The sequence below is a fragment of the Palaemon carinicauda genome, chromosome 25 (assembly GCF_036898095.1).
Source record: "Palaemon carinicauda isolate YSFRI2023 chromosome 25, ASM3689809v2, whole genome shotgun sequence".
Classification (NCBI taxonomy): domain Eukaryota; kingdom Metazoa; phylum Arthropoda; class Malacostraca; order Decapoda; family Palaemonidae; genus Palaemon; species Palaemon carinicauda.
Genome location: NC_090749.1, coordinates 60993386 through 61005885, shown reverse-complemented (window position 1 = coordinate 61005885; position 12500 = coordinate 60993386).

Sequence of the window (12500 nt, the reverse complement as noted above, 5' to 3'; positions counted from 1 at the left end):
GAAAAAAAAATATCTTTACGTAGAAAATATCTTTATATTTAGTAGCAAATATTCTTACAAACACTATCATTTACCACGGCCAGAAAATTGACAAAAATCCAATTACATACTATGTAATTTCCAGTAGAATTGGAAACATCCAACATTTTTTTTTCTTTTTAGATTTATTAATGAAACAAGATATTACACAATTTACATCTACTTTCTAAAGAAAAACATCTTTTGCTATACATATATATATATATATATATATATATATATATATATATATATATATATATATATATATATATATATATATATATATATATATATATATATATTAATGTCTCTTACAAAGAAATCTCTCTTTAGATCCTTGACCATCAATTTATTTAACTGATTGCTAAGGATTTTCTCCTTTACTATTTTATTCTGAAATATCTAATCGTAATATAAAGATGTATCATCCTTGAATTTAATAAGAAATCAGATTCCATGTCTCAACTGTGATAAATCCTAAATTGGATGTACAATTAAATTGCTTCCTTAGTGAGGTAAATTCATCCATTTCTTTTGCTCTCTTGAATAATTGAAGTCATCGTATTGACTGGAATCTTCCATTGCAAAGCTTTCAAAAGACCAACTGTAAGTTCGAAAGATCATATGCCAGAAGACACCTCGTTCTAACAAACAAACAAAGAAACAAACTCTATGTATATATACCCAAGGATCTTAGAGTTCCCATTCAGTATTAGATTGGATAATCTAACTATTATAAAAAAAAGAGCAAGTGCTTGGCTGTATATACAACAACAAAAACGACAATGAATTTATGTCTGAGGTTTGGTCAGATGCCTCACTAAGAAGGTCAGAAAGAGTTGGTGATGGTGGGAGATTCCCAAGTATGGATGGCACTGATTAGTACAGCTTTGCCGATCATATCGTTACGGTAATCCTTTCTCCACATCATTCTCATTGGACTATATCTATCTATCTATCTATCTCTTTATCTATCTATATATCTATCTATCTCTTTATCTATTTATCTATCTATCTATATATATACATATATATATATATATATATATATATATATATATATATATATACATACATATATATATATATATATATATATATATATATATATATATATATATATATATACATATATATATGTATATAAATATGTGTGTATATATAATTCTTGTGTGTACATCTATCTATCTCTCCATCTACGTATATATATATATATATATATATATATATATATATATATATATATATATATATATATATACATATACATATATATATATATATATATATATATATATATATATATATGTATATACATATATATATAAATGTATATAAATATAATATATATATATATATATATATATATATATATATATATATATATATATATATATATTTATATATATATATATATATATATATATATGTATTTATATATACATATATATATATATATATATATATATATATATATATATATACATACATATATATATATATATATATATACATGTGTATATAACAGATTTTGAGCGAAGCGAAAAATCTATTTTTGGGTGAGATGGCCATGTCGTCCTGATGGAAGTTCCTATAGGGTAGCTTCCTAGGGTATATTACAACTACGGCGATATTCCCAGAGAATTTACCTAAAGGTACCAGAATTCTAACTCCTGGATCGAGTATCCCTCGTGAAAGGGATATCGCGACATATCAGAGGACGTATTCTAGACACGTCACATGGCAATCTACAACCTGGACAGAGATTTCGTCTCGTAGGAGGTGATTGACGAGATACGAATTCGGGAAAGAAAAAGGGGAGCCGCTCCCAAGGCTTCCCTAACCCCCGATTCGTATGCGTGCCTGGCGCCAATCCTGGCGCCATCTGTATTCCTTGTAGCGTACACGAGGTGCTACAGATACTGTATGTAGGGAGGGGTCCTACAGCCCTTTCTTAGAAAGGCAAGGGCGGGTCCATCAGGACGACATGGCCATCTCACCCAAAAATAGATTTTTCGCTTCGCTCAAAATCCGTTTTATGGGCTCAAGCCATGTCGTCCTGATGGAAGTGTACCAGAGCATTACTGTATCTGTGGATTCTCAGAACGTGCCGTACTCCCCGGAGGTAATTTTTTCCCGGTCGACTAGACCTAGAGACCTAAGATGTTACCGTTATACATCTTTTCAACTAACTATAAACTATGTTAGAGCTTCCTGCCCCCTACAGGGAAGAGTCCTACTAGACTCTGGAAAGTCTCGAAGAGTACATATATCTATGTATGAATACCAGGCAATCTAATATAGTGGTCTCGCCCTATATTAAGTAAAGCATAGTTTGTATAGAACCACTGCGTCAATATATATTGACCAGTAATCCGCACAATACTTGTATTGGACAAAGGTTTATATCCGCATAGGAAGAAACTAATAAAACCGCCCTCGTCCCTTTAAGGGACGGAGTCCTCCCATTAGGGGACTACATAAACCAATGCAACATAGCTTGCATAACAGAACAATTCTATCAGAATTATCCCAGATAAGATACATAGAATCAAAATGCTCAATTATACCAATAAATTGACACAGGTGAAAGAGACGCAAGGTTCTCAAGAACAAGTTTATTGACAGATAATAAACAGACGGGTTAACAACAATTATATATATATATATATATATATATAAAAGAGGGTAACCCAAAACTTTAAGCATAAGTATGATAGTAAACAGAACTTGTTTATCTGAAAGAAAAACCATTAAACACCACTTTAATAAGATACCAAGGTATCAAGTCATAAAAGTTTGTATTACAAATCAATCACATTAGCGTTAGAAACGCTCGGCACATATGTCTGAACTTATGCTAGGTTCACCTTTGAAAGAAGGAACAGTCTATATGGGCACTTGGTGCCCTCATTTAGTTTGTAGTACAGTATGTACCTACACACTCACCCTGGACTTAATCGTCCCAATTAAGACCACTGTTCCTCGCAGAGTTAAACAGTAGGGTTAACTACACGACCCACTGCTACCATAGATCTCTTAAGTTCCTCTACTTGCTTCGCATAGTGGCGAAAGAACACCCTGGAAGACTTTCAGCCCGTGTATGAACGGAGATGTTCAAAATCCATACAATTAAAGAAATTTAGGGATGAGGCAACTTTCCTCGGATCGTGACCTGCGGGTGTACTGTCAGGATCCGCTCTGCGAATAAAATATGTGATTTTCGCTCTGAGTTGATTCAGAGATAAATTTGAGCCTGATGTTTCTCCCCTGAATAGTTGACCACCCTTGAAGTCTGAAGTTCTACGAAGATAGACCTTTAGGCATTCTACTGGACATAGAGATGCATCTTCTTTCAGAGGGCAGATTCTCCAGGGACCCCCCCTGTTGGTGGGTAACTCATTCTTGGCGAGAAACGTAGGATCCGGAAACAGGTTCAGATCCCCCCCATCCAGGAACTGAACACGACCTGCCTCTCTCGAGAGGGCTACGATCTCACTAACCCTGGCCCCGGACGCGAGTGCAAATAGGAAAATAACTTTTTGCGTCAAATCATTTAACGCACATTCTTCATTGCTCAACAGGGAGGCGAAATGAAGAACTTTGTCTAAAGACCATGAGATGGGCTTTGGAGGTGCTGAAGGTCTGAGCCTAGCGCAGGCTTTCGGAACTTTATTAAAGATCTCGTTACCTAGGTCGATCTGGAAGGCAAATAAAATGGGTCTCATCAAAGCGGATTTACACACTGAAATCGTGTTAGCTGCCAACCCTTGGCCATGGAGGTGGATGAAGAAAGATAAGCAGAAGTCTGTTGAGATCTCCTGCGGATTCTTTGCCTTTACAAAGGCCACCCACTTTCTCCAAGATGACTCATATTGCCTTCTAGTCGATTTGCACTTATATTCCTCTAGGAAGTCTATGCTGGCTTTCGAAATCCCGAAACGCTTTCTCACCGCAAGGGCGAGAAAATCATGAGCTGCAGGGTCCGGGTTTTCTGTAATGAAGCGCAGACAGTCGACTTCTGGACTCGTTGGGTCAGAACTGGATGTGGTAGCGGCACGAACTTCATCTGTAGTTCCAACGCCAAGGGGAACCACATACTGTTCGGCCACTTGTGGGCCACTATTGCCGCTACCCCCCTTGAAGGATCTCAGTTTGTTGAGGACCCTCAACAGAAGGTTGTGAGGAGGGAACAGATAAATCCTGGACCACCTGTTCCAGTCGAGGGACATTGCGTCCACTGCTTCCGCTAAGGGGTCCTCGTACGGGGACACGTACAGGGGCAACTTCTTGTTGTCTTTCGTCGCAAAGAGGTCTATTTGCAGTTCTGGGACTTGATTCAGAATGAAGGAGAATGATCCTGCGTCTAAAGACCATTCAGACTCTATCGGTGTGAACCTGGATAGAGCATCCGCTGTCACATTGCGGACTCCTTGAAGGTGAACTGCCGACAGGTACCACTTCTTCTTTTCCGCCAATCGGAAAATGGCTAACATCACTTGGTTGAGAGGTGGTGACCTCGACCCTTGTCGATTCAAGCATCTCACAACCACCTCGCTGTCCATCACCAATCTTATGTGGATCGAGTGACGCGGGGAGACTTTCTTTAAGGTAAGGAGCACTGCCATAGCTTCTAGAAAGTTTATATGAAAGGTCCTGAATAGCTTGGACCAAGTCCCCTGGACTTTTTTCCGATGAGAGTGACCTCCCCATCCCTCCTTTGAGGCGTCTGAGTGAATCGTCATCGACGGGGGAGGTGGCTGAAGAAGAACCGACTTCTTTAGATGTCTGGCTTGGGACCAAGGTCTGAGAAGAGTACGTAGCCGAGGCGGCACTGGTCTTCTCAGGTCTCTTCGCGCGTTTGATGCATACCTTCTCCAAACTCCGGTTGCATCCTTTAGCTGTGCTTTTAGCACTGGGTCTGTCACTGAAGCAAACTGGAGAGAGCCTAGTACCCTCTCCTGTTAGCGTCTTGATATCCTTTCGGAATCTAGAAGTCTCTCGACAGAGCCCGCTATCTCCTTCCTTTTCTTCGTCGGGATGGAGAAACTGTGTGAGAAAAGGTCCCAGTGGATTCCCAGCCACTGGAACTTTTGGGATGGAGAAAGTCGAGACTTTTTTCTGTTGATCTTGAAGCCTAGGTACTCTAGGAACTGGATCACCTGACTGGAAGCTTGCTAGCATTCGGTCTCGGATGCTGCCCACACCAGCCAGTCGTCCAGGTAGGCTACTACCTGAATTCCCTTTAGGCGTAATTGTTTGAGAGCTGCGCTCGCAAGCTTCGTGAAAATCCTTGGGGCTATGTTTAGCCCGAATGGCATGGCTCTGAAGGCGTACAGTCTCCGTTGTAGCCTGAACCCTAGGTAGGGGGAGAGTCGACGGCTGATTGGAATGTGCCAATAGGCGTCTGACAAGTCTATAGAGACTGAGTATGCCCTCTTGGGCAGTAAGGTCCTTATGTGTTGCAGTGTTAGCATCTTGAATTTGCAATTCACTATGAACTTGTTGAGTGGCGACAAGTCCAGAATGACTCTGAGCTTTTCCGAGTCTTTCTTGGGAACACAAAACAGCCTCCCTTGGAATTTGATGGACTTCACCTTTCGGATCACCTTTTTCTCCAACAGTTCTTGAACGTACTCCTCCAAAACGGGGGTGGAGTGTTGGAAAAACCGAAGGCACGGGGGTGGAGTGCTGTACCAGCCCCAGCCCAGTCCATTCTTGAGTAGGCTTTGGGCCCAGGGATCGAAGGTCCAGCGATCCCAAAATTTCATCAGTCTCCCTCCTACCGGTATCGTTTCACTTGGACTGCCGTCCTGAGGTCTTGCCTCCCTGACCACGACCACCTCTGAATCCCCTTCCCCTTGAGGGGCGCCTAGACGAGCCTCTGGCTGCTCCTCTAGGTTTTGCACGAAAGGAAGAAGACTGTCCTTCGAACGTTGGGGTGAATGTGGTTGACTGACCTGGCACAGCCTGGGGTACCCACTGAAAAGTAGTCGGGGTTTGTGCCACCATCTGGGGCACTGGGGGCAATGGCAATTGCAGTTGCTGTTGCTGTCTATAAGGCTTGGCTGGCCGAGACGGTAGCCTAGTCCTCATATTCTTCTTCTTTGGTTGAGGACCCTCATCCGGGGAAGATTTTCTTTTGATAGCCAGGCCCCACTTCTGGAGAAGGTTTCTATTCTCCACGGCGGCCTTATCAACAACCAACCTCTTTGACCACATCGGTAGGGAAAAGGTCTTTTCCCCAAATGTTGGAGGAGATTAACTTCCTTGGCTCGTGTCTCACCGAAGCCCCGGTGAACACGAACTCCCTGCAAGCTCTCCTTGCCTTGACGAAGCCATAAAGGTCCTTCGTCACTGTGGCTAGGTGAGACTTAGCCACTACCATGAACATTTCATGGACCTTGGGGTCACTTGCCATCGTCTCAAGAGTAGTCTGATGAGACATTGAGGCAGCCAGTCTTTCTTTTGTCTCAAACTCTCTTCGTGAAAGAGATTCGGACAGCTTGGGGAGGTCCTCGCCGAATTGCCGTCCGGCAATATCAGCCTCCAACTTTCCCACTGAGAATGTCAGATGGACATCCTTCCAGTCTTTGTGGTCCATAGGCAGGGCCAGCAACAAGGGTTTACACTCCTCCAGGGAGGGGCAAGGCTTGCCGGCCTCGACTGCCTTTAGTACAGCCGCAAACCCTTTCTGTAAAAAGGGGAAGGCTCTATCAGGAGAGGACACAAAAGAAGGGAGCTTCTTGCTCAATGCAGCTACCTTCGAGTTAGAGAAGCCCCTCTCTTTCATCGAGGATGTAAGTAGGGCTTGAGCCTTAGCGTGGTCCATAATAATGACCTCCTTCGGCTCTGTCTCCTCACTTGAAGCTGGTTCTTTTCTCAGCCGGACATAGCAGTCCGGATATGATGCCTTGCTGGGCCAGAATTCTACCTCCTCTAGGGGAACTGAACCCAGCTTATCCGAGATGACGATCTTTCCAGTCGTCATCGGCATGTGCTCAGCATACCTCCATGGGTTAGCATCTGAGCATATGGGAAGGTCTTTCACATTGAGCCTTTTCCGGGGCCCATGTGATTCTGCCAGGGACTGCATACGCAGTTCCATTGCAGCCGCCTTCTCCTGATTCTCCTTCTGCATTTGTTGGATCATTCCAACAATCGAAGAGAGGGCCTGTCCCAGTTCTACTGGGAGACCAGCCGATGTTGAGGGGATAGGCTCCGGCATCTGAACCGGAGTAGCCGACACCTCGTCGACCACATCCTCTACGACATCCGGGGTTTGAACTTCATCCTGACCTTCTGCCAGGAGGTCTTCTTCCAAACGATCGTCCAGGTCAGACATCCTGTCATCCAACTGGATGTCTTGCATCGCAACTGTGACATCCACGTCCACCTGGACTTGATCTTGAGGGATCTCCTCTTGAGGCTGGGGAATCACTGCATCAGCTGATGCCTGGGGAAAAAGATACGCCCTCATCTTCTCACTTGGAAGATAAGGGCCAGAGGTGTTCTTCTTGAAGCCCCTTACCCAAGTACGAAGCTTTTCCCTTGCTATATCCCTTGATTCCGCCGTTCTAGGGGAATCAAAAGCCTCAGTAATCAGTTTAGTGCATACAGTACATACCTGAGGGTCCCAATACTGGAGATCATCCTTGGAGACAACGCATGCTGCGTGTCTCCTACAACACTCATGTCCGCAGAGGTTCTTGCTGCGGACATTGCAGAAAACATTTCCGCACTTCGGAGGGTCCTCCTGTAAAGAGAAGAAATTTCCATGAGTATCAAGAGAACTATGTATCACTGGATATGCATATTATAGCATAACAATTCATAAAGGAAAGACACACACTTGTGTTTCCCTCACAACCCATTGCTGCAGCCTTCCAGATAATAAAATAAAAAAGGTTTATCTCTTCTAGAGTAACCAATGCAAGGTTTCCATAGGAAACAGGTGGAGCTCACACCTAAGCAATGATTTTAAAATCCTGGATAATAGACAGGGAAGAACTCAGCTTCCTATCTGAGGGCAACAGTAAAGGGCTGTGCAAGAAAACACAATAGTGTTAGAAGATACAGTGCTGTACCAAAACCTTTACTATAGTTTTCTTCTTACTGTATATGCTATACAGAAGAATACTAGTACAGTATAAGGGGGATGTGTGCCGGCCTGCCTTTGCCGGCCGGCACACACCACAACTAGCTTTAAAGTATACTACTTAACAGCTATAGGGCGGCAGCACTCTGGTTCAAATGCCTGTGCCGGTCGGCAGCTACTGCCGGCCGGTAACAGCCAGTGTTGGCCGGCAATGCTGCCGGCCAGCAACTACACAAGGTAGTACCCAGCTGCCGGCCACACTCTTGGTGACCGGCAGACAAGGGCTGACATAAGCCGGCCGGCAAAGGTACAAGACCGATGCCAGCCGGCAGCAAAAGAACCAAAGAACTACACCTGCCCGGCTGCCGGCCTCATAGGCCGGCAGCCGGGACAGGTACAGCACTAGAAGAAAATAGAATGGATGCCGGGATAAGAGTGTACACTACCTCCAAGCCCGGCAACCGAAAGAGTGCATATAAGGAAGGGGAGAAACTAATTCAGGCTTCCTTGACCAATGCCGTCCGGCTCTGCCGGCAGGCATGGATGAGGGACCAAGAGAGGTCCGGGCAGCACTCGAAAACATAAGACCCTTGCCGGCCAGCAGCTCTGCCGGCCGGCAATGGGCTGAGTCAATTCCACATCCCAACCTATACTAGGTCCAGAAGTGGAACGACGTACAGTACAGTAAGACCCCTGCCGGCCAGCTCTGCCGGCCGGCAAGGTACAGTACAGTAATGGCTAGGCCATTACGGAGATAGAGGGGGAAGGGACAAGAGGGTCCTGCCAACCTTGCTTTAGTGACAGATCACCCGCAGCCAAGAAACTTATCTTAGCCTAAGGGAGATCTAAGGGAAAAGGCCAGCAATACTTGCCAGCTTCCAGAGCACCAAAGCAAGGAAGGCATTGCTACTCCCAAGGGAAGAACTTATCCTCCCCCGAGAACAGCAACAGGACTTAGTCTGGTCGATCACAAAAGAAGGAATCATAACTACAGAAACCTTCGGTAGTGACCTAAGGGAGCTAAGCTCCCTTTGTATGTGTTAGGTCAGCGAGGGGGACTCTGCCCCAAGCCAGACAACACAGACTCAGACTAAAAACTTTGTTGTTCTGTTCCTCTTGAACCATAACTACAGGAACAGGAAGGTACAGTAACACCCTAGTATAGTTTTATCGAAAATAAATTCGGAAAAAACCACTTAGGGATAAGCCCAAGGCTTAAACAGAGGGAAAGGGATTGCATACCTTCTCCGAAGAAAAGAAAGCAACCGGGGAGTATGATAAAGTATACTAAGGCTCCGTAAGCAATTAGCCTAGGCACCAAGAGAATCGATTACCTAATTCACCGAAACTCACACGTATACAATCTTGGAAATATTCCACACAGTCTAAAATGTATAAAATATAGCCTAAAGCTTCAATAAAATTTTAATTACACTCGGAAAAACCAAATTCATGCACGAAGTACTAGGACCAAACGACTAGGCTACATGGCCTAGCGTAGGCCAGAATGGCGAATACTTCGCCAAATAATACTAAGCACGAAAGGAAATCCTATGTAAAGCTAAATAGCTAAAATTTATTAAAGCAAAATAACCAGGAATGTCGCTCTGACTAACTAATTTATACCTAGCGAGCGACAGTGTCCAGGACACCTCTGGTAGGCTACGGCTCTTGTATCAAAGATTAATCCTATTAATCACTCAAAATTTTACCAAGAGCCTACATTTATACATAACAGACACTATACTCAACTTATCAGAGGCCAACGAAGACGAAGAAGCCATGAAAAGCCGAATAAATCCAAGATTTGCGAGAAAAACAGGAAAAAACACCGAGTTGTTAAGCTTCGCAAAAAGGAATACAGATGGCGCCAGGATTGGCGCCAGGCACGCATACGAATCGGGGGATAGGGAAGCCTTGGGAGCGGCTCCCCTTTTTCTTTCCTGAATTCGTATCTCGTCAATCACCTCCTACGAGACGAAATCTCTGTCCAGGTTGTAGATTGCCATGTGACGTGTCTAGAATACATCCTCTGATATGTCGCGATATCCCTTTCACGAGGGATACTCGCTCCAGGAGTTAGAATTCTGGTACCTTAAGGTAAATTCTCTGGGAATATCGCCGTAGTTGTAATATACCCTAGGAAGCTACCCTATAGGAACTTCCATCAGGACGACATGGCTTGAGCCCAAATATATATATATATATATATATATATATATATATATATATATATATATATATATATATATATATGTGTGTGTGTGTGTGTGTATATTTATGTAATGTGTGTGTATCTATGTGTGTGCATGTGTGTGTTTGAATAAATATACATACATACATCATTTGAACATGGTTGAGATAAACATTAAGCAGGAGGAAATATTAACAATAAAGAGATAAAAAGTCGACCAAATTCTTTCGTGTTGGTACAGCTCTTAAAAGGTGAAGTGTCACATAAGGTCAGTCAGGAATATTAAAGTAATTAACAGCTTGTTCGATCGTAATTGTCCGGATATATAGTTCATTAGCAGTTAGTCAAGTAATTACATTCTAGAGAATTTTCTTCATAATGCATGGCAATGTAATTCTTTTCTCTGTGTTTGTGTGTGTATGTATCATATCAATTATATATATATATATATATATATATATATATATATATATATATATATATATGATAAATTTTGCACATTTTTACGTGTTTTTCATATTCAAATAAGACAGTTAGTCACTGTCTATATAAGCTTGCCGACCAGGGTTCGATTCCCGGCCGGAGCCAAGCTCTTGTCTTTGTGTGATTTCGCCTGGGGCTCTGATCCCGAGGTCGTTAAGAGAATCCAGACATTAATATATCAAAAATATATATGGCTTATTTGAATATATATATATATATATATATATATATATAACAAAATAAAGTACCTCTTCTTGCCATTTATATATATATATATATATATATATATATATATATATATATATATATATATATATATATGGCAAGAAGAGGTACTTTATTTTGTTATATATATATATATATATATATATATATATATATATGCAGACTGTTAAAATTTCTTTTGTAACGTAAACAACATAATACGAGATGTAATATTATAGAAATAAAGATAGTCAGGAGTACCACAGCTATTGAAAAAGTTAACGAATGAAATCCAATTAAGAATTCCAATAATAAATTAACCAAATGCTCTATGCAGAATCAGAAAAAGATAAATCCAATTGATAAACATAAACTGCAATTAAAAGGGTTGACCTGTTCAAGACATAATTTGCTTAAGAACCTCGTATACAAATGGGGAAAAGAAGAAGCCCGAAAGAATGAAGACCGGGATGTTATCAAACACCTTTGCGTGTTCCCAATTGGTGCCAATTTAGCCTTATTTCATAAGGTCACTGCATGTCAACAACATTTTTTTTTTTTTTAGTTCTTGAAATTAATTGTGAACCACTGTTAATGGCATAAGTCTCGTAGTTATTAATGTATGAGATTGTTGTCTTAATTTTACCTGTTGTCCTCTGACCCAGTACCTTCACAACAGGGAAAGGCCTTCAAAGATTGACATGGGGCTTATATATTACCTGCAAGGGTTTTTTTTTTTATTATTATTTATTGGTGGGTAACCCTTCCAAGATGTGAACTAGTCAAATGTTTCTTAACGTAACGGATTATCATTTATTGACTTTCCCCCTTCCAAGGGCTGACATAGATATCCGCCCTTGGCTAGTTGTCTAAGTCTCTCCAATCGTTTATCTTAAGCATTTTATTTCGTGTGACGATTTCCATTTGAACCATCAATTTCATTCCTTTGAGAAGGATAGCTGTTTTCCACTTCAATTATCTAACCGGCAATACTGATTATTATTATTATTATTATTATTATTATTATTATTATTATTATCATCATTATTATTAGCAGCAGCTAAGCTATAACACAAGTTAGAAAAGCAAGATGCTATAAACCTGAGGGTTCCTACAGGGAAAATAGTACAGCAAGGAAAGGAAATAAGGAAACAGATAGAATCGTGTTCCTAATTGTATTCTTAAGGAAGAGAACTTTAACCAAGACAGTTGAAGACCATGGTACAGAGGCTATACCACTACCGAAGACTAGAGAACAAGGGTTTGATTTTGGAGTGAATTTTCCTAGAAGAGCTGCTTACCTTAGCAAAGACTCTCTGTTACCCTTATCAAGTGGAAAGTAAACACTGGACTATTACATTGCAGTAATTAACCTCTTGAACCAAGAAGAATTTATGCCTTTATCTTAGTGTTGTCAGATGAATAAGGAAAGAGGAGAAATTGTGTAAAGAATAGACCTGGATATTCGGTCTCTGTGTAGACAATGGAAAAATGAACAGT